The sequence below is a fragment of the Columba livia genome, chromosome 2 (genome assembly GCF_036013475.1).
Source record: "Columba livia isolate bColLiv1 breed racing homer chromosome 2, bColLiv1.pat.W.v2, whole genome shotgun sequence".
Classification (NCBI taxonomy): Eukaryota; Metazoa; Chordata; class Aves; order Columbiformes; family Columbidae; genus Columba; species Columba livia.
This window is the reverse complement of record NC_088603.1, coordinates 146,456,985-146,481,180: the sequence shown is the minus strand read 5'-3', so window position 1 is coordinate 146,481,180 and position 24,196 is coordinate 146,456,985. Positions and strand designations below refer to the sequence as shown.

At 36.8% G+C, this 24,196-nt stretch overlaps 1 long non-coding RNA gene across 1 annotated transcript in view; it reads left to right on the top strand.

Moving 5' to 3' along the window:
* The first annotated feature begins 20,590 nt into the window (after positions 1-20,590).
* Positions 20,591-24,196, top strand: part of LOC110362411 (uncharacterized) — a 40,951-nt gene continuing 37,345 nt past the window's right edge. Inside the window, exon 1 of the long non-coding RNA XR_010470730.1 lies at positions 20,591-22,435. This is a non-coding gene — a long non-coding RNA (uncharacterized LOC110362411). The remainder of the gene's footprint in view (positions 22,436-24,196) is intronic.

Below are 24,196 nucleotides of genomic sequence, written 5' to 3'. Positions count from 1 at the left end.
TATCTTGCACCACTTAGGTGTAGACAGGTGTGAGGGTTTTACTGTCCTCACTTTAATTATCAGTGTTAATGAATGAAATAGCCTGAACCACCACCACCCTCTCACTTTGAATGATTCTACAGTTTTAGCCTAATTTTATCTTTTCAGCCATCATGCCCTAGCTTGTACTTACCTATTAGTATCTTTTTCTTCTTCATAATCATTGTCTTCTAGTACTTAATTTTCACTTAAAGGCCCAGTTCTGTACCTTTGTTGCAATCTCCTGAGCAGCTTTGACTTCATTTGAGATGAATAGGAATTCACTTATCTGAAATCTACACTTTTCTAGGTCTTAGTCTCCTGTTGAACTTCCTGCATCTAGCTTTGGTTATTACTTCTTTATCTAACTGGTCTAGTTGTCTGGAACAATTTGAAACACCAACGCTGAATTTTGCATTCTTAATGGAAGATTTTGCTCTTCTCAGTGTTTAGAATATCAGTATTAACATGAGGCCATTGCTAAAGTCTTGTTTTTTCTTCTAATTATTTTATTTGGATGTTGGACTATAAACAAGTGTTTGTGACAAATTGGAATAGAAATGAAAGATAAAATTACTGACATGTTTGAGATCTTTGTGTTTTATCCATTTAAGGCACTATGTGTAAAACTATTTAATTTATTTACCAATATTCAAGATTTGTCTATGGTAATTAATTTGTTTATAAAATCTGTTTTGCCCCAAGTGGTAAATAATTCCCTACGAACTGTCTGGAAACAAAAACTGGAAAAAATGAATCTCTTTCTACAAGTCTTGTTTTCTTTGAGTAAGATTAACCCTATGATGTCCCTGGGATTATGCAAAACAGCATTTGAAAGATTCAAGCATAAATACATGCAATTCAAAGCATTTCATATCTACATATTTTGATGCATATTAGCATGCTGTTGTTTGTTTTAGAAAAGACTGCATTTAAAATCTTCATGTATCATATTCAGTCATCATATTATATTCCATCATTTTCAGAGCTAGGATGGAACTTGAAGACTGAACATTCAACTGTTTCATTAGATGTTAAGATTTCTATAACACATCTTTTCTTATTGTTGATCTTGATTCTGGATTACCTATTTAAGTGAGTAACTCATTCAACATGTCAGCAGTCCCACTAGTTTCAAGGTATGTGCTTAAAAGAGAGTACATAATCCTCTATATTAAAAGTACATCTCTAACTCCTAGTGCAAATATCTAAAAAAGCTCTATGTGAAACAGATTTCTCTACCTCTCAGAAAAGTAGATGCACATAAACACTGTTTGCATATGTGGGTCCAATGTATAAAGAACACTCTCGTGAATACATTCCTCATATTAATACATATCTGTATGGAGATGTCTTAATGAGTAATTTTTACTACAAAAGCTTAGAAATACTAAAGACTGCTTCCTTAATTCAAACAAGTAACAATTACCTCATCAGTAAAGTATTGGAGCCCTCTAGTAAGAAGGACTGCAGTTTAGGGAGTGTTTTGAATTCAGTTGTCCAGGTCATAACTGACACAACCTGTCCAGGATATATTACCTGGAAATGGACTAAATTTTTGACCAAGTTATTTTATAATTAAAAATCCCACAGATTCTAATCAAGTATTTTGTAAATTCATGCTGTTTTGCTGAATCCTTTCTATTAAGTAAAAAAACCCATGACTACTAAAATTCTACTTTCAGAGCAGATTTCTTCTCACTATTTTAAGAATGCAAGATTTTGATATTTCTGTTTAAGAAAACATTTAATCCTGAAATTGTGAATAAAATCCAATATATTTCAAAAAGAAGTAAAAGAGTCTTGCAATAAAATAGAATTATTTATTTAAGCCAAAAAACACTTTTCGGTCCTGCCTGTGAATCAAACATTCCATTATCTATATTACACTCAAATAACTTTAATCTTCAAATATCTCAACTGTCGTTATGTCTTTGTTGATCTTCAATCCAAATGTTAAGTTCTAAAGCTTTCACAGCATCATGTTAGGATGTAGATAATGAATTAATCATAGGCAAGCACTCTGTAGCAGAAATTATGGGTGTGTGGCTTGTTGTGACAGGTGTCCGAACACCCAGACAATTTCTCCTGTTTTTGTAAAGTGGCATCTAAAGGGATCATGAGCTGATTCCCTCTGGCCTGTTGCTCCTTCAAGTCCATGAACATATTCATCTCCCAAGGAGCCCATGGGCCGCTGTGTGCTTGCGGGTGCCTGTTGAATGTGCTGAGATCCATATGGCCCTGGTTGTGTCAGAGGCTGTGCTCACAGGCAGACACTGTCCATGATGGTAAACATGTCGGTTGAAGAGAATGTCTTCTGTAGAGATCTCCTCAGCATATATTCGTACTTGCATCTTCCCCCTTGTTTTTCTGAAGTTACTCCACCAATTTTAGGTCTTACATTAATGGATCAGTAGAAAGGAGTACTCAGAATAATAACTTAAAAGATCCAAAGATGAAAATTAAGAGATTGCCCAATTTATATGACTTTTTTGCCGTTTACCAGCTTCTTCTTTTTTGTCTTCACCATCATTATTAATACTATGAACTGTATATATATATATGTATCAAAACAGTCTAAAGAAAGAGATAATATTTCCTTCAGTCATTAGTCTGAGTCTCATTTGTACTAATATATGCAATATCTCTGCGTTCAAAAACTCTTTTGAAAGTCAGTTTCCTCATTTGTAAGGTGGGTGTAAATTTCCTTGGCTTCTTGAAGGTTGATTATTTACTGTTTGCATATTACATTAAAGAGTTAAACATTAACATGGATATTAATAGTGTTATTATTGCATAAAAATAAGTATACATAAAGAATCATATAGTGTAATCTAATGTTATAACAGGTTCACAGGAAGTCTATCACTGCAAGTTGCTTGGTGTCTTCAATTAGGTAATCACAATGAGATTAGACAAGGTTAAAATTATCATAAAGGGAAAAAAATGAGCTAGTCTACTGTTGTAAGCTGTTCCTTGATATTATATCCTATATCCTGAAAAATCCCATAGTTCTAGTCAAAGTTTCCAGGACAGTGAATCCAAGAAAAAGTACAGTTTTGTGAAAAGTTGAAAACGTAGCTTTTTGCTAACGGCAATTTGTGAAATTTATTTTAAATGAGAAAGTAATTTCTCTCCTTACAAGGTTATCACACCTGCAGCTTTTCATCATAGTCATCCTGCCCAGTCTGTTTTATTCCCATACCTCATGATGTTTATCTTTTCATTTCCTTAGTGCTTTTTCTCTAAATAGCTGTATTTGCTCCCCTTAGTCCCTGCAAACTGGATCAAGAACTCTATGATGAAAGTTACATAAGAGGATTGTTTTTGTGTATATGAAACATTTCCTATGTAGAATGTTTTCTGGGGGTTTGTTATTGGATTCATGTGAAAATGCAGTGTCACGGCAATCACAGAATCACAGAATGGTTGGGGTTGGAAGAGACCCCTGAAGATCATCTAGTCTAACCCACCTGCTGAATATTTAACCACATGTACAATAGTTTCCTGAAATCTGGATAAATCTACAGACATTTGTTTTTTTTTTATTAGATGATCCTTTATTTCTTATGTACTTAGTCTCCTTTGAGGGCCAAATAGCATATTTTTTTCAGGAAGCTTTTTATTATTTTTTTTTCTAAGTCTGCATTCTATAGTCCTACCTATTTGTAACTCAGGGTTAGATCATATAATTAACATAATTCTAAAAAAATATGTGTAAGAGAATGATCCTCTCTATAGGCTGTTTGACAGAATTTGGAGCATAGTCTAATGCACAGATATTTTTGTCTGTGTCTCAAAAAGCAAAAAAGTAACCAGCCAGTTCAAGGGTCTATAACTGTAAACTCTTTTTTTTTTGGTGTGTGTGTGTGGGCTGGGAAAGTAATAGCAGAGCTCTTGCTGTGTATTCACCCTTTTATGAAAATCCATGTCAATCTTGTCCTTTGGAAACAAGTACATGACTCTGCAAAACACTGGTCAGCCTCTCTCCCATTAGGAGATTTATAAGGTCAAAAAACCCCCAAAGAATCCTTTGGTTTTCTTCTTGTCTCTGTAAAATCTAATCTCCTATCTAATCTCAGTCTGGACAAATTCTTACTTTATGGTGCAATATTTGCAATATTTGTATAGCAAATGTCTTTCAATGTCCTTCTAATTCTGAACTTCAACAATTCATGACAAACCCACTAACACACTCAGAAATTTCACAGATAGCAGTAGGATTAGTTCAAGCTGCTGAAGGATGATGAGATTACATGAGAAAAGTTGTGGGAAAAAACGCATCAGGAAAGAAGTTCAGTCAAAATGCATTACTAAATGCAGAAGACTAGATGAAGGTTGACACTAGAACTTTCCTCCTGTCATTTTATCTTCAGAGGATGAAATGGGAGTCTCCAGCACGGATCAGACTCAAGCTGCAGAGTTACATATACTGGCATTTTATAATGGCTTCTTAACTCTCTGTCATGTTCACCTCCCTCCCTTTAGTTTTAAGGGATTTTTACCAGCCTTTATGATGGCGTTAGCCAGGATATTCTACTGAAAGCAAATGTTTCATATTAGAAATCTGAACCCCATCATTCTGAAGACAGAGCTATACTCCTACTGCAGGTGTTCTCGGTTTTATGTCCTTTTAAGTTCTGTCTCGTGTCCCAGCTGCTGTTCTGAAAATGGCACACTGCAAATATGAGATTGCTTTTGGTGCCTGTTTGAATACCCTTTCACCTTTGAGCTGCCTTGACTGTAATTGTACAAGGCATAAGAAGATGTATAGATTCATGGGACTGTCAGACAGTCCTGTTTTACTGTGGTCCAAAATGGCTTTTGCGATTGATCTTTCTTATTCATCTATTTAATCTTCTCAGCATTAAATGATGAAAATTATTTCTTTTCAATATCAGCTTTGCTATCATTATTACAACTATCTTTTCCTCGTCCTGAGTCATTTTGTTTTATGAAAGACCATTTTTTCCTGATATGCCTGGAAATGAATGACATATGAGCGTTGGATGCTAAAATGTAACAAGAAATGATGCACACCTGGTTGCAAAGGTAATAAATCCAGATCGTCTGGACAGATGAGAACCAGATGTTAAAGTTCCTGTGGGATTTTTTTGTCGTCAACCAAGGAATATTACAGTCTACTGACTGAATGTAAAATGTCCATATTATTTTTGGCTAGTTCACTTAATATGTGATGTTTATCTGAATTGATGTTTTCAAACAGACCGTTCACATTGTCGATAATTCAGATGCCAGTGAGCTGTCTTGGTGTGCCAGACTACATATGCTAACATTTAATGCCAGACTGAACTTGCTGTGCTATTCAGCAGGATGAATCAACATGAGGGAGAATGGCTCCCCATGTGCATTGTGCCATATGTTTCATGGTGTAGTTCATAAAGAATCTAAAGTGTTTGACCCACATCTTGCAGCAGAAGTTCTACCATCTTCCTTGGCTTAGGTTCTGGGAACTCCTTTGATGGTTAATGTTTTACCTCAGTGTAAATAAATGATATAACACCAACTATAGCAAATCCCAGTGATGTTTCCACCGAAAATGTTGAATTCACCTAGCTGGAAGAATGTGAGGTATGCATTCACAAAACCAAGATAAAGAAAGGGTAACAGAAACTATAAGATAACATGTGCAAAGGTCCATTCAGATATGTTGAACTCCCAACTAGGAGTTCAACTGGAGCATCTTAGGGTTCAACATAGCTCCAAAAACCTTCTTCAGCATTCCTGTTAAAAAAAAGAATACAATAAAATCTTTCATTAGTTCTCTAATAGCAAAATGTATTAGTTTTTCACTGTACTAGAACAGAAGGATTTCCAAAATTAGTTTATTTCCCTGGTGAAAGGGAGGGGAGCGCGGCTGGTTTGATCTTTTTGTCTTGAGTGCTTAAACATTTGTGTTGCCACATGGGCACACTGATGTCACTGTCATCTCTACCTCCATCCAAAGTAAATAATTTTCTTAAATTTTCTCTTCATAGCAAACTGCTGTTTCCTGCAATAAACAGAAGGTAATTAACAATTATTTATATCTGATAAACCACTATGATTTGTTAACTTTGAAATGAAATATTATGACAGACTGGTGTAACACAACTGTTTCTCCCTTCTCTTGATCATGAATTGGACAAGAATTGGAACAGCTGGAGAGCAACCTATATCTAGCCACCATTTTCTTGTTGTAAAATAGCTGTATGTTGTATTTTTTGCTTTTTAAAAAGTTACTGTTATTAGCACATGATTACAAAATACATTTAAATAGCATTAAGGTTGTAACACAAAACAAAAAAAAATGGAGATAGTTAATTAAAATTATGCCCTGTTTAAAATTATTTGCCTGTCCCTTTTTGTAGCATTTTTGGTCTTATATTATGTCCTGCCGTTTGTTGCCTTTCAAGCCGGTATCCAGCAGTGATAGACACCCATCTCTTCTCTATTATGCAATATTTTTAAACCCTTTCCTCTTCATTTAATTTTTGGTGCATTACTGGAATTACTATATCACTTAAACTTTCAGCTACTAAATGTAGTCGCAAACAGAGGTATGGTTTTGTGTGTCTGAAATTATAAATGTCCCAGTGCCTTCCCAACCGGTCATACAAAGCTGTAGACAGTCTCTGCTTTATTCAATTCTCAGTTCTGTCTGGTTAGGCTACTCATTATTTTTGGAAATTATTTGTCCTTCTGTACTATTTTCTTCCTCCTCTGCCTTCAGTGACTAAGAGACTGTCCCTCTCTCTGTTTGCAAGGAATATCCAGAAATAAGATGGTAACCTTGATTCCTTCCAGTGTTTATTTTGAGAATAATGACATGGCATGGACTGTAATTCTTACTGCATATTGTATACTATAGAACTTGCTGTTATGTTGTGTAGTTGGCTTCACCTACAAAAATACGTAAATAAATAAAAACTGTCCAATGATTCAGTCCAGGCTTCATCGATTGGGACAACTGATTCCCATGATTCATAGCTTCCTAGCCCATCCATTATTTAAATGTCAGTATAAACATATTGAAATTCTTTCAGAGTTCTGCATCTTCCCACAAGAATGAGCCTAACAAACACTGCTGGTGGAGTGTCCTGATTGACAGGTCTTCCCCCAGAGATAGCAGAATTATATTCAAGCTCTTTCCAGTGAAAGAGCTAGAGGAAGTATGTTTGAAATTATCACTGCATTTCACCTTCTAGTATTTTCTCATATGAAGATGATTTCTGAAAAAAACTTGTTTTCTCAGAGGACTGGATGTTTTCAGAGTGATGGCCAGAAGCAAATAAATAAACAAGTGTGTTTGTGAAGGATATTCATCTTTCACTGCAGACAAACCTAAAACCTAGAGTCCTTGTAAGTGTCGCTCTAGTCCTAAGGGCTTACTTGTTAGCGAGCATGATGTTTGTGCTAGGCTTAAGTGCCAGCATAACTTTTTTTCCGGAACAAATCTTCAGAACATGGCAGTTACACCCAAGAAGTCTTGCCCAAGAAGTCATACTTGTTTACTCAGTGCCTAGCTGGAATCCCAGGCAATATTTACTTTAGCTAAATTTAATGCTCTGAAGCTGTAAATGCAATCTCAGTTAATATTATGTTCTCTCTTAAAATTGCAGTGTTGATAGAAAAACATTGTGCTGTACAAGCCATTAGCACATTCTGCCTATGGGGTGGGATACAAATAACAGAGGTAAGCAAATTATCTCTCGATTCTTTGCATTTGGGAGATACTGCTGGTATTTAGATCTATCTATCCAAGTATAAGCCTGCAGTGGCAGTTTTCAAAGTTCCACATATCTAAAATCCAAGAGCTTGTTTAGTACACTGGTGCAATTAGATGCCCAAAGCTAATCAAGATGTTTGCAGTGCTGTAAAATTAAAGAGTTTTACAATTATCCTTCAAAAGCTGCCCTGTTTTTGCTAAGCTTCTCTTCTGAACATGTTTATAGTGCTACACTGTATCTTTTGTTTGACCTAGGAGTTTCTGTGGCTGGATATCATCCTCAACCATCACATCAACCATTTTACTTGTACTACCTATCATTCATTTTACGTCTATTACATTTGCAAATAGTCTCTGTTCCTACAATGTTCTTATTGTCCCTTAACTACCCTGCTTCTCCTTCTGTCTTCACTCTTTTCCATAAAGGTGTGGGTTGATCTGCTTCACTTTTTCATATTTCTGGTTCTTTTCTTCATCTCTTCCTCTCCTCTTGACATACAAAGCCACCACAGGGAAATGTGTTGTGTGAGCTTCTAAGTGTTCCTTATCTACAGTCTAGCACTCAGGTAGTGATACACTTCCTGGCTATAATGACCAAAGTTCCCTTAGCCATAAACTTGTAATTTCTGATTACTTTTACTGTTTCTTCATATTCTCTTCGTCGAGACAGATCAGATGAAATTGGGCCATTTAATAGATTCTTATGCAGCACTTCATTCAGGTAGGCCCACCCATCTGTCTTAGCTCTACTCTTACATTCACCTTCTGTGAATGCACAAAACCTCTGTTTCTGGCCCTGCAAATCTTTTGTGAGATTGGATGCATAGGTATAGAGAAGAGTTCTGTGAATATGAGTAGCACTAGTGCAACTGCAGAAGGGGAGAAGAAGAAAGAGGAACACAGAATGTACTCTCTGTTCCTTGTAGATCTGCTGTAGCTTCCATGTTTTTTTCTTTTATTTTCATTCTATTTTTCTTTACTATCTCCCTTTTAATCTTCTCCCTCAGTTTTTGTAGTGGTTATGCTAACTCATCAGCAGTCTTCCCTGGCTGTTTCTTTAGGCTTCATTCAAATACATCATTTCCATTTCTTTCATTCTTGAGTGGGAGAATTGTTTTACCAGGGTTTAACCCATTCTGCCATCACTATTGCACCATGTGATACTTATTCCTGTATCATGTTTATGGTTGTGCTTTCTCCTTGACACATTTTTGTGATTCTTTCCACTCATCTGTATGTATGGTGTTCATATTTTTTCAGTCTTTCCTGACTTCTCTAAACTCATCTAGGTCGAGGTTTTGCCTCACCTCTTCAGATGAGCACCTACTGCTTGTTAGACAGGACACTACTGGAAAGGTGTATTTTTAGATTCTGTCTCTGCTGTCTTCTCTGGTTTCGAATATTCCTAGCAATTCTCCATTTGTCACCTGATCATATGCAACTTCTGTAACTTGACGCTTCATAAGTTTGCCCTTCCTCCATGTCCATGTTTTCTTTTTTACATTAACCCCTCTCTTTTTTTAGTACTCTGCATGTTTACAGCTACTACCATAATGGTCTTTGCTTCCTGCCGGTTTCTATCATAGTCACGATTCCTCTATGACCCTCACACATGATTTGGAATGACTGGACTGGGCATCAATTTCCAATCAATGGTGCCAGCTAACTTTCATTTCCCTTGTCATCATCCCCATCTTTTATCTTCTCTGAAACTAGACTGGGCACTCTTTAGGGTAGGAGATTGATGGACCTATTTGAGAATCTAATAGAAAAAGGCCTTGGTGCTCAGTGAAGCTTCTCTTTGCAATAGCAGAGCGTCAGTACAAATAAATAATAGTTTTCATTATCTCAGTGGTGCTAATTGCTTTGAATTGTACAAGACAGACTCAGTTTTGTTTTTCAACTGGCCTTTTTTTTTTTTCTGACAGGGAAAATAAACAGGAAAATAATATTTCTACAACTCAAGAAAAAAACCCAGACGATTTTACATTTGTTAGCTGGTGTTTGTTCTTTCATTAACTAAATGAAATAATGTGCTATACATTAGAGTAAAGGGCCTTATCTGGATTTATGTACTCAGAGGCTTATTACTTATAACAGTCAGAGATGAATTGCCATTTAAATAATGGCTTATTCATTAACATATACACTGAGGTACATAGTCATGCTGTGAAAGAACTCAAACAATTATCATGCTCACCAATATCTCATAATGAGCTGGTACTCAATACCCTATTGTCCTTTCTGTACTCTGAAAATTTTTAAGGATGAGAGAGGTGTAAGATCTCACAGAACCTTTTTCCCAGAAATGTAGTTCCAAAGGATGTGATTAAGGAGTGTATCCTTGTCCATTTCAAGGAAAAATATTAATGGGTGTTGTTTATAGTTCTGAAACAGCTGCACAGGCCGATCAGGCCCATAAGACCACATCTGAAGGTAATTCACTAAGTATTAAAGGCAATGAACAGCAGAATAGATTTTTGAGTTTGATGCTTTTGGTAAAAAATAATTTTCTTTTAATCAGAAGTGAAATAAAGGGATACTTTGTTTTACTTTAGTATTTAATTAATTGTAGAAATCATCTTTTCCTTATTTGTTTCTAGTCTATGCAGACCTGACATTTCCAGAGTTCCTGGGAGCTTGCAGATTTGCAGTGTTAGTCCATAAATTAGATCAATCTGTGAGGGATCCAAGGCTCCTGTTGGTTGCAGGTACCAAGCAGTGTCTGCAATAGACTGATCTTCCTTCTTTCCCTACTGTTGTGTAACAAAATCTTCACTCCTTCGATGGGTAACTCGCTTCAGTGATATGACAGCTCAAAGCCTGTGGTTTCCCATGAAGGTACACATCAATTAGCTAAGCCCAGAAATGAGAAAAATTAATTCCAGGTTTTTTATTCCCATGGTAAGTGCCAACGCACCTATATAAGCATGTACTTGTCCACCACCACAGTGCAGTATCAGTAACTTGGATGAGAAAACATCCATTTAACTTGGAGGATCTCTGGATAAACATAAGGTATGTCAGACCACAGCCTTGGACTTCAGGCATTGACTCTTCTGGTGGATGAGTTTGGCGATGGTGAAGTTATGGATTACAACTGTAAAGAATTAGAAGATGTCCTGGTCACCTTAGCCTGGAAGGACTTCACATACTTTGTTTCAAACTGAAACAGGAGGTTCCAGTCTTCTTCCAGAAATTGCCTGCTTGAGATATATTGTTAGACATGTGTCTAGTTCTAGTTAGTGTATCTGGTGTGTACTTCTCACCAGTTCTTTCCTTTGGTGTCCATAATATAAGAAAATAATGATCCTCCTGTCCTTGAAAATGCTGAAGTGATTTTGTTTCACAGCTTTCACTGAGCACTGGAAGCTGCTACTCCTGCAAAAGGTTTTCATATTGCATTTTCGATATGTATCAATAACATGGGCCTCGAGTACCTTCATCTGACAACAGTGCTGAATACCCAGTGATGTTGCTTTTTTGAATCTGGTCTCTCTGTCTTAATTTCATTAAAGATGCAAAATTCTCCTTCAAGAAAATTGTGCCTCACTGGGGAATATATCTTACAGTCCCCCAGTATTAATGTACCTATAACAAATACGCTAGAAAGAAGCTATTCACAAGTAAATTCTTCAGTTATTTTACAGATATGAGTCCATATATGTGCATAGACACAAAATGCACACACATTCAAAAAACCTTCTCAGAGAGTGATAGAGATTTCAAGGGATTTTTTAGAAGGAGAGAAACTCAGGAAGAGCAATGTGCACTGCCCTTTTGTGAGCCAGAGGTTACCATGCTGAGGAGTGGGGCTGGAGCACGCGGCTCTGGATGCTGCTGGAGGGTGAATTATTTGGCTAGTGTAGTTTTCATATGTGAACACTCAAAGTAGAAATGTCATCTAAGACTCATTGAGAAGGAGTAGGTACAAGTAAATGGGGTTTGTTACAGCTTAAAAAGGGACAATTTGTACTCATAAAAACTAGATAAAACATAATATGACAACCTTTTTAAAAAGGGCAAAAATGTTAGCATTTTAGAGGCAATGTATTTTCGATGTACGTTTCTATATTGCTATTAAAGCTCATGCAGCTATAAGTAATATGCTACCTGCCATGTTCTCATTTTGCTTTTAGTACCTTTGCACAAATACATTTAAAGTAAAGAAACAAAACTCTCAGTGCCTAGCAAAATTTAATTTAAAAATACAGAGCAGATTTTACTTTTTAGGAATATACCTGCCCTCCATCTCTGTGTATACACACATTTCTGTACTTTGAAATGCACCCACCACCCACACCAAGCCTCTAATTCTTTTCCCTCTTGCAGTATAAAACACCCAGTCTGATTTTCTCCAAGTTTTGTTATTAAAAAAATGGCTTCAGAGCAGTGAATGCCAATTTTCATCTCTCGGCAAATATTTATAGCCAAGATGTAAACCCCTGAAAAAAGGGGTTTATAATTTAAGTGCTGACACAACCTTAACTAGAGCAATGGGAACGCTGTTGCCACAATAACTACCATTCTCTGGAAAGTATTTATGGCAAGGCTTCAACCTTCCTTAAAGCAGAAATTCAGGCCTTTGGCTACCATTGACTGTGGGTAATGGCAGTGAGATCTGGATTCCTGGGGATGAAGCCATCAGTACTCAGAAACTGAAGCCATTTTTACGTGTCTGCTAAACCTGTTCGTGACCTTGGGATGTGTTTGATCCTGCAACCCTGAAGCCAATGGAAGCTTTTTCCAGCGGTTTGAACAAGAGCAGGTCTGAGTCCCTTGTGTCCATCAATATCACATTCTTTTGTTCCTATCAGGACCTTCCAATAAAACCTGTTTATATATCTGTCTTTCCTAATTGAAACCAGAATATATTTCTTTGCCTCCCACTTAAACAATGCTGGAATTAATATCTTTTTACACCATAAAAAGTATAATGTTACAATTCTGTAAATATACTGAAGGAAAGGCTGGATATGAGATTAAATTGTGACCTCTATTTAGAAAGACTTACTTGTTTTAGAAATTTATTTTGTGCTTTCTTGCTCTTTCTTTCTGTCTCTCTCCTCCTCTCGTCTTGTCTTTTTATTTCTTCCCATATACCAAACAAAAATAATAGTAAAGCTTACTTTTTAAACATATCAAACAAGGAGTATGGAAATACATATAAAAATATTGCATAACTGTAATGTGTAAAAACCAAATACAGTTACATTTAAGTGTGCGGTCTCATTCAATTAGATTTTTTTTTCTCAAGGTAACGTGGAGTTGCCTCAAATACACAAATAATAAATGTAACATGAAAAAATATCACACAAATGTTTGCAATATGCTATCCTATTGATGACTCTTACTTGTTCCCAAATACTCTGGTTTCAAGTCTCCAGCACTAAGATGGCTCCATGCCATTGTCATGTCTAAAACCAGAGCTAAAGTTAGTGGCTGCAGATGCTGAAACATTTTCCAAGCTCCGAGGGACAAACTTCTGCAGGATATTCTGATACCTCTTTCTGGACTTTTCAAGGGCAGAGCTGAACAGTTTTTTCTTCTCCCGTATTATCAGATCTCACCTTAGTGGTAGCCAGTATCAATTAAAGCAGCTTCTAGTTTTTCATTTGTCATGCAGAGATCAGATCATTGTGTTTCAGCTTGAAGACTTGTGTCATCAGAAACTCATTGCTGTTACCTGTTCCCAGTTCGAGCCACTTTGAGGAGGACAACAGGGAAGTTGAGGAGGAGAACAGTGGAGTTCAGTTTTTTGGAACATAATGCTACAAGGAAATATCACATTGCCACTTCAATTTGGCAAGCAGTCCCTGGTAAATACGTGACTGACTTCTTTGTGGCCTGGGTAATATAGGAAAAGGTAAAAGAGCAAAACATGTCAAATTAGTTTCAAATTGTGAAATGGGACAAAAAATGTATTTCATTCACAGATAATATAACAAATATTGTATGAGAGGGTCAGTTCCTTCATGTAAAAGATTCTAAGGTTTTGTGAGCCTCATGGGAGTTTATCTACAAAACTCTGAAGGCTTGCACACATTTTAGAGCATCACTGCAGCTCTCATTTTGAAGTTTGGGTTATAACTGTCATTTGTAACAGCACTTTCCAGCTTGTAGCACCACTGTAGGGTAAGACAAACATGATGAAATTGCCTCTAAGGATCTACCTGTTCAGTGGATTAACAGAACTGCTCTCTTTAGGAACACTGCTTTGAAATTTCATTCCAGCATGAAATTCACTCTTAACCAGGCATTCCTGTCTTTTATTGAAGCCTACAATTTTATTTTTTATTTTTGTTTTTTTATTTTTAGTTCTCTCAGAAGTAGATTTGATCATTTAAGTTGGGATATTTTATTTTCTCAGAGCTGTAAGGAGGATAAAAATTAGCATGACTTTGCTTTTTCTTTGTAGGTGAAGTTCATAAAGACTTTCCAAGAGTGAAATTTATATGCTCAAGTAATATTTAGAGTATGTAGAAGTGACTATTTGTATCTTCTTCCAAAAGGTATCTAAGCCAGCTGTTAAGAAATGCTGAAGATGTTTGAAGCCCTGTGTTTCCCAAGGTTTGATACTTCTCTGCAGCTGTGAGTGAGCTGAGTTTGTGTACCCACTTGCTGAGTTCAGGATTCAAGTTGTTGTTCCAAATATTGAACACAGGCTGATGCCTTATTGTCATAAGAATGCCTCATTCACCACCTATTGGCTAGTTTTATGCCATGCCAGCCTTACACTTACCCATTAGAACAAAGCTCTTGTGCAAGAAATGGTGCAAGGACTGGGGCCAGACTGAAAAAGCAAGCAAAAGAGGTCAATTGTGAGACAATGAGATGTGTCCATTGTGGGAACAGGAAGGTTCCCGTGTTTCAGTTTTTCTTCCAGTATTGCTAACGATTTTATCCTAAGACTGTTACATGGAAAATACATATTCTAGGCGGACCCTCGGGAAAGAACTATTTTAGCTTCCCCTCCTCTGCAGCAGAGTGTTTTGCCTATTAGATTACAGAAATAGACGCATCTTTGCAATTTTCTTTGCAGGCCAAACAAATTCCACATTCCTGGCTGCACAAAAATGGCACAGCTTCAACAAAAGCCATGTGGCTAGGGCATTCTCCAAAGAGATGGGAGCTGATGACGTATATCTTTCAATTTCCAGGACAAGCCCTGTAAGCAAAATACGATGACTTCAGCAAGATTTGCTAGTACCCTGTCTGGCAAACGAGTGGATGGATTTGAATGCCATGCTGTTTTGCATTCTGAGTGTTCTCCACTAATTAATCAGGTTCAGACAATCCTTGTTGGCTCCTGTTCCGATGGGCATTAGTACCAGGTGCCTTGTTTGAGTATCTCAGATGAGAGGGGTGTCAAACTGCTCAACTCAGCTCTGATGGAGACAATTCTATTTTCACACCAGAGCAGAACTTAAGTTACTGAAGTAAGTTGTCTTGCAAGATGTACTTCTCTATTCCCTCTCAGATGTCTGATTACTTGAAAGAGAGTTGTGATAGTTTGTGGCTTGCTGTTGTGACCAAGGGCAAGTAAATTTCGACTAAGTAGTACTTTGGGAAACTGAAATCTTTTGAGCTCTCTGTTTTTATTAAAAAGATCTCATATGAGGTTAGGAATTATTAGAGAGGGATTTGCTATATGCTACAACTCATGGGTCCTGAGTTACTCTGCAGGTTATTCAGTGAGAACACCACAATTTCCTCAGGGTCCATTTTATTTTACACATAACAAGGAGAAAGAATAATATACTTCCTCCTTTTCCCAATTTGTTTAATAGCTGCAATTTAAGCTACTGAAATCCTGATTAAGGAGTTCAGAAGGTGGAGTTAAAAGAAGCCAAGGGGTAGAGTCAAGGACTTCAAACACCTTAGAAACCCCCTTATTTTATGAAAAGAATTAAGACTTTGAATATCCCCAAGGATAATCTATGAGATTTTATCAGGATTCATTACCTTCTAACTTCATCTTTGAACCCTAATAAACTGTGAGAGTTCTCTAGTCTTTTGAACACAGAGGTTAGAATAAACAGCCAAGCATGAAACGCACTAGTATTTTGTATGAAACTTGTACACAGAAAGAAAAAGAAGCATTTTTCTTTGGCCACATCTGGGCTCTGTAGCATGTGATATTTTATATGCCTGATCCTTTACAGTGAAGTCTGCAATCCATTCTTCTGTTTTTATGAAGAAACTATGCATAGAATGTTTGCATTTTAAAATCAGCTTATATCCAGACCATGGGGAGGGAGAAAACTGCTTGAAATCAGTCTGTGAAAGATGTGATCACGGCTGAGTTCTGCTTTCATGAAACATTCCCTGCAGAGATCATTCTTTGCATCCTAAGCTGTGTGTGTGTGGGAGAGAAGTGCCTGCTGGTTACTGTGGTCTGAAAAGAAAGACAGCAGCACACTGCATCTCTCTCACTGTCGTGTGACATACCACACACTGCAGTGCACACATTGCTTTTCTTACTCACCCAGCTTTAACTTCTCACCACTTTTTCTCTTTGTTTGTTAAACAATTTATTCAGCATCCCTACTCATCCAGGAATGATTGCTGGAAGGTACATGGAGCTGAGTGGAAGTCAGCTTGCTGTTGCATGTACTAAAACTACCTTCTTTTAGGAAAGATCTCTTAAGTCTGTATTAATATTATTTTCAGTTTAACGGGAGAGTCTGTATACTGTTCTATAATTATGTATCTATGTTATGTGTTTTCTCACAAGCTCCTATTAAGATCTATATCTTAACAAGGACTGCTGCTTTTATTCAGCTAAAGATACTGGGACTGTTGTGTTCCAAAAACCCTGGATGTTTCTCCTGCTAGTAATGAAGCAGAAAAAAATCCACCTGTCTGTTTCTTGGGACAGTAGAAAATGAAATAAGTAAATGAAAATAAGCTATCTGAAAAACTAGAAACTGTATTTACTTCAGCACAGCTCCTCCAGAACACTTATGTTTTTCAGTAATAGAGAGTCAGTCAACAGTTGCCACTTCTGCCTTTTATCCTTGGATTTGATTCAGTAGAGTTCAATGCTATCTCTTTGCTAGGTTTGCACATAATGTACTATTTTGCTATTCACCCTTTTATGTCTAGGCTTACTGAAGCTGTGCACAAGGCTCTGGCAAATGCTCGACCCCTTTTAAGCTTCCTTTTGCCTACCTTTCTACCAAAATAGCTCCTACATTCAGACAAGCAAGTAAATCCACTTATTTTTTATTTCCTTACTCCTCAGAGTGCCGAAATAAAATAGCTTCTCGGAGAAAGTGCACTGAACACGTGGGGCGTATGGGGCAAACATATTATTTGTCCTCTTTCAATGCTATCTGTTCTTTTACTTTGGCACCTCCACCCTGAGCTGTTCATGATCCATAATGAACCCTCTCACTGTGTGGGCCTCTGCGGTTTATTTGATTTGGAGCAGTCTAGGCTGAATGCTGGCAAGAAATTAAAATATGAATGTAGGTAAAATAACACTACATTTTTGTCTGTTGTTAGAGAATCTCTCAGGTCACTAAAAACTATTGTGAACACCCGGTCCAGGATTAATTTTTTGTTTGAAATTCATTAAAATAAAAAATGTTTTGGTATCAGCAAAAGAATATTTAAATATCATGAAGGTTTTGACAGAAATCTGCAAAAGCATGGAAATGCCCAATTAAGGCAGAAATGCACCATATGGACTTGGATGTGATAAGTAGTAAGCAAGCTGCTATAGTGACACCCTGCTGTGGTTAGGTGTGGAACACATATGTCCCTCTTAGGCTTTATCTACAGATGTTCTTACTTTGTAGCTCTGTTTGTTCTACCACATATGAAAGGATTGAAATGGAGAGGGTGGGTGAGATTTTTTGCTTTTGCTTCCTTGGTGCCTTTTATTTTCACATTTGAATTTATAAATATTATTGAACATACTCGTATGGAATCACACTGGGCTAGAAGCTGTTCCCTGCTTGCACACTTGTTCACAGAGTTCAATTAACTCCATAGAAAAAACTCCTCTGCTCTAAGCTGTAAGGAAATCTATAGAAAAAAAATGAAGTTTCTCAATTTTTTATCCTCATCCTAAAATTCAATTTGGAATATAAAATCAGCTAAACATAATTTATTTGGCTTCATGCCAAGATAATCCATTCAAATTCTGTGGTTTAAAGGAAAGGTGGCAGAACCACTTCTGGTCTCTTCTGGTTATCAGTTCCATCACTCAATTTCCAGCAAGAATTTATGAAAGAATAACCCATTTGTGAGCAGAGTGTTCTAGGAATGGCCTCAAGGATATGCAAATCAATATCACAGTTGATACTCAAGATACTTCTGGCCGTATTTCTGCATACTTATCAGCTGGAACCTTAAGAATGTAAATTAGAATCACAGAATCATAGAATCATTTTGGTTGGAAAAGACCCTCAAGATATTTGAGTCCACCCATTAACCTAACACTGGCATTAAACCACATCCCTAAGAATATAATCTATGTATCTTTTAAACACCTCCAGGGACGGTGATTCAGACACTTCCCTGGGCAGTCTGTTCCAAAGCCTGACAACCCTTTCTGTGAAGTTTTTCCTAACATGCAATCTAAACCTTCCCTGGCACAACTTGAGGCCATTTCCTCTTGTTCTATTGCTTGTTAATCAGAAGAAACAAATTCCCTCCACGCTACAACCTCCTTTCAGGTAGTTGTAGAGAGTGATAAGGTCTCCCCTCAGCCTCCTTTTCTCCAGGCTAAACAGCCCCAGCTCCCTCAGCTGCTCCTCATAAGACTTGTGCTCTAAATTGATCAATGTATTCTAAATGTACCTATCTTGTGATCAGCATCTCCAAAGGTGGGGTTTTTTTTGTTTGTAACAAAATATCCTCCCATTGAATGTGCCTATCCCTGCCCACTCCCCACCCTGCCCCCAATAGACTATTTGGTCAATTTCTCACTTCATCCTGAGGCTGATTTTGTTTTTTTCTAATTCTAGAAATGCCAAGAATAACTTTAGGGTTCTCCTAGATCACGAATTGCCTTTTAATCTCCAATGTTGTTTTGTTTCCTGGTTTTCTGCACTTCACACAACATTTCTAAGGTGCAAAGACATGTGACTGTCTTTAGCCAACTTTCATACAATTTTACAATGCCTTTTTATGAGTTAAATCCCACCAACGTGATTTAAGTATCACAGTCATCAGCACTTAGTGAGATATGATATTAAATGTGTCTGGCAATTAAATAAACAAACAAGCACATAAATCCTGCCATCACAGGAGATTAATTGCCTCAATTTACTACTAATCTCTTCTTATTCAGCTCCCTCTTTTGGATGTCACCCTCAAAACAAAGTCTATGTGATAATAACGACTTGATTAAGTTCCAGGTTGATTGATCATTTTCTCACCTTAAAAATGAAAAAGCAAAAGAACTTAAGAGGATGCTGGTGAAAAAGTAATAAATAGTTTAAGGAATGCTTTCCTCTCACAAAATTTAATGTGAAGGAAGTAGAAAATCTCATAGAAATAAGATATATCAAAACTTTGGAAGCAGATGTATGCACAACTTCAGTTATTTGCCAATATTGGAATTTCTACTCAAAAAGGAGAACACTATTAAAAGAGTAAAGACTACTATTTTACACACAACTACTAATGCATGTTTGAAGCAGGAAAGGCAAACACACTTATAGAAGATACAGGATCAAATGAAAGAAAAATCACAAGAATAAAAACTTGCAAGGTTTGCCTGATTCTGTGGGAATGTCATTCTAATGTTAGAGCTGCTGTCTTAGTTTCAAACAGCAATGGAAACAAAGGGCTCTATCAGGATACATTAACTGAACCACTGCCTTAGGGCCACCATATGCCCCTTTGTAAGACCAGGAGAAATCAGGACTAGGTTGATAAGCACTTCCTTTGCCTATCTTCTTTGTGTCTCTTACTACCTTCTTTCTCCCTTTTTATGGGGAAGGCAACAAGTATACGGCAAGCCTAAGAAACAAAGAAATAACTGATTTGCATTTGCCCTTTTTCTTGTCAAGCCTAGCCTCTCCTACTTACTGAGAAGGAAAGCAACTATGGGCATGACATGGCAAAGACTTCTAGGATTGTATATGTATAGCTGCTGGTGATGAGTAGATCTTTTTAATTTCTGTCAAATTTTAACACAAAAGGTGATCAGACAGAGTGATAATGGGTGCTCTATGAGTACTTGAATGTGTAAGCACAAGCAAGTCAGGCTGTCAATGTAAATTATGATTAAAGTATGAAAGAAACAATTTTAAGATTCTTATGAGGCTGTCTGTTATTGTGCTTAGAGAGGGGATTGAATAAAAGTAATTGTTTTGTGGTTAAATCATGGAAAGAACATATGAATTTAAAATTTTGGCTCTCATGAAGAAAATGGCAAGTCTCCCAGTAATTTCTGTAGTGTTAGGATTTCACTCCAGCTTCCTATTCCTGTGCTGCTAATATGCTGGATATATAACCTGGGACAAATATAATGGCCTACATGGGTCTCTTCTATAATCATTAAAATGGGAAACTGTACTGTTTTTTTCCTATTTGTTCAAAGATATTGGAGACTCTTGGACAAGAGGTCTTATGTATGCCCATGTGATGATATCTGTGATGGGTCTATAACTGTCTACAGCTGAATATATTTTTTTTTTGTTTCCATTTGGCTTTACCAGTTTGGTGTCTTTATGATGTAAACACGCACAAACAAAATGGCCATTGTTCACATCCTTATTATGAATCAACACCTTTCTTCAGGGGAGAAGATTATCAGATTTCTTAAAATATTTCAGCTGATTTTGAAAGTTGGACTTTGGGCAAGCTGCAGGGATGAGAAGAGGGGTGTGTGGGGTGAGAAATTTAAGGAACCCTGATCACTGACAGATCCAAAAGAAGGTGAAGATTCTCAGTCACCCTTCTTCAGATTCCACCTCTTGACCTTCACCAGAGAAGTGGTCTTTGGCAGCCACAGTATTTCGGAACTGTTTTCAGTTCAAGTGATCTTCCAAAGTGGTGGTCTGATGCGGGTTGTGTATGGGACATCCATTGACTGCATAGGATCCTTTTTGAGGCAGGCAGGATTTTCAGTTTTGTTTTGATCACCTTATCCTGCACTGCTATTCTTCCCAAGTTTATCAATTGCTTTTTAGGCCTCTTCCTCATGTGAGGTCCTAGTTCTTTCCAAAGCTTAAGGTCTGTCCTCCCCCCAGTCCAGGATCAAATAGGCTGTCAACTTTCACAAGCACTGAATTCATCTAAAACATGTTTATTTAAAAAAAAAAAAATACACCAACCCTTCAGATTAGAACCAGAAAATACTGTGGGAAGATGGGGAGGAGGGGAAAAACCCTTGGTGGTTTAAAACTAATTTCATGAACACTAGAAATATAAAGGAAAGGCTTAAGCATGAGAGAATTTTCTATATGCTGCATATTGCAATCACAGGAGGACTATAACTCAGGCCCTCTCAATCAATTCCAATTTTTTATAGTCACCTATTGTAAAGTATTTTGCGCCCTGATTACACAGCAGCTGCTGAGACCTGAACTTCCTGAAACTGAGAAAAGCTGATCCCAATGAAGAAGTAAGCAATCTGCTAAAACTCATGGTACCTGACCTACTTTTCAGAGGTTTTCCCAAAGGTGTCACATACCAGTATATAATTCCCCCACCAACCAAACCATGCAGTGATTTTGTTACTGTTCCATACACAAAACATACTTTTCAAGAACCTCCTTTCCCAAAGATCACGTGTATGTTGAGTCATACATCATGTAATAATTTTTGCCATAATTGCTCCCAGTTGTGAAGCTCTCATTTATACTGAAAATTCAAGGATGGGTGAAAAACTGAAGATCACTATGAAGCTTTGCTTGCTTTTGGGATGCCTTTGACTACTCTTTGAAAGTGCTTAGAGAGATATTTTTTCCCCACTTCCCTTTTGCAGCTTGGACTAGACTCTTTAACCTACAGTGAGAGAAACAATGGCCTTTACCTAAGGCTCTGAAATAAGTTCCTAGGGACTGATATTTAGATTCTGGCTTCACCATAGATTTCCTGGCTGATCCTGGGGAATTCACTTGGGACTTAACTAAATGAAGAGATGTGGAGTTTTTAAGTCCAGTGCTGCAATGCCTAAACTTTAGGGTCCTGGCCCTCCGATTGAGCTTTAAAACCTGGAGCTGGAAATATAACTACATAGTACACCAAGAAAATTAGATATGTGAGTAAAAATATTAAAGAAATCTTGACAGTAAAAAGGTGAAGGATCAAGTTGAAGCGGGCAGGAGGAGATCCCTAGAGGCAGGCACTTGTTAATGGTGAGCATAAAATTGCATATGGAATTTCAGTCTTTTTCATTGCTTCTGGCAGGCATTTTGAGTGCAGAATTCTCTTATAAATCTAGATGACTAAAATTACTCTTTGAAAGAACAGGGTCTCAAAGGCATCAATGCCACTGATGCTTGTCTTTATGTAACAACAGGTCAGTGCATTCATCTGAGAGGTAGGAATTTGGATTGTCTCTTCAATTTAGCCAGGTTAAAATTTCTCTCATTAAGGATCCATAGTCTACCTTTTAGGCAGTTACCCAGTGTATGTGATTTGTTGTACTGTAGTTAGTGCTATCCCATGACTGGTAACAAAGCAAAGGAGTGGCTGAAAACAGATAGTATCTTCTTCTAGGTAAGTGCATGGTATCATTCTGAGTTGATTGGAAGGTTTTTTGCTGTTTTCTTTTGACCATGTTTTTTTTTGTTTGATTGTGTGTGTGTTTTTTTTTCTTGTTGTTGTTGTTGGTTTTTGTTTGTTTGTTTTGTTTTGTTTTGTTTTGTTCTCCTGACTATGAATAATCTCTCATTCTTCTACAAGGAGAGGGAAAAAAAAAGCCATCTGTTATTATGCATCTCCCAGTATCATGGGACCATCTTTGCATCTAGGCTTCTATATGTTGCTGTAAGCAAATAATTAAAACAGTCACAGACAAGCGCAACAAGTTCTTTTTGTAGTATTTCCAACAAGAATAAGAATGGAAAGCAATACAATTGACACAAAAAGCTCTCTGAGAATTACAGCCTCAGTTTCCAAATTAGTATACTAGTGGAAATACTCAACATGAGAGATGTATATTTAAAATCTCAACAGTCTCATGTGAAAGAATTAATAGAACCAATATATTGATCAAAATGGTTAGAGTAGAAATTTGGTTTTCTTCATAATCTGCCTTGACAGCTTCTTGTACAAAAGTTGTTTGCTTTGGTCAGAAATTTCCACTTCTCATTTAATACCAAGACAATGGTCTGATTTGCTTTTTAGATCGATAAATACATAAATAAACTGAAAAGATTTAGTTATTTCAACATCAATATCGCTCTTGCTGAAACATTTAAAACTTTTCATTTTCTTGTGAAATGTTATTTCTTTGATGGATCTCTAGTGAACATAAAAATCAGGCCAAGTTTGAAGTCTTTGACATAAATCAATGTACACGATTGACTACAAAGATGAAGGGATAACATGGTCTGGCAAATACATTTGTGTGTGTGCTTCAGTTTAACTGAATCCTAAGGGACTTAAACACTTTAAATTGGTTTGGTAGATGATTAAATGCTTTAAAGGATCAAAACCAGAGGTCCACTGCACCAGATACCTACACAACGAAAGTCTGGAATGAAATGTTGGACTCTGCTAGAAAACACATAAATAGAAAGAAGGTACTAGAATCTAAAAAAAAAAAAAAAAAAAAGAAAAGAAAGGAAAAGAAAAAGCGCAGCATTTAGCCCCTGCTATATTATACAACTAAGTTTGGAAAGAAAACTTAAAAGAAAAGAATAACAAATTAAAATAATTTCACCAGGTCTGTGAAAATTTAAAGTATGAAATTTATTTTCTTTCAAACAGTGTGTTAATGAGGCAATTTTGAAATATTGCCTTTTGGCATAATGTCTGTTTACTTTTCATTTTCATGAGCAAATCTGTGAACAATAATGCAAAGGTTCAAAGTTAAAATAAAACAAAGAAAAGCATAAGGGAAGGTAAATGGAACTGAAAACCATATTCAGCTTTTCAGCTTTTTGCAAGAAAAAAATCAATAATTAGGACAATGAAAGTTATCAAGGAAGGCAAGGAATGGTTTGGTGTCCCAGAACTTTCCATCATCTTCATTAAGCTAGAAGCATGTGTGCACTGTGGCTATATAAGAACTTCCATACTAGAAGAAAGGAGGGAATTCTAATTTATACCTACTTTGGTAAAAATGGCGAGAGATCATTTTTACAAGGAAGTGAGTAAAATAATGGGCTGGGACTTTGGATCCCTGCATTTAATTTCCTGTTCTGTACATAGATTTCCTGTGTGTCTTGGAACAAATTGTTTAACCCCTGTTCCTCAGTTCCCCTTTAGAAACAGAGCTAACAGCGTTCCCTTACTTTGTGGGAACCTCTGTGA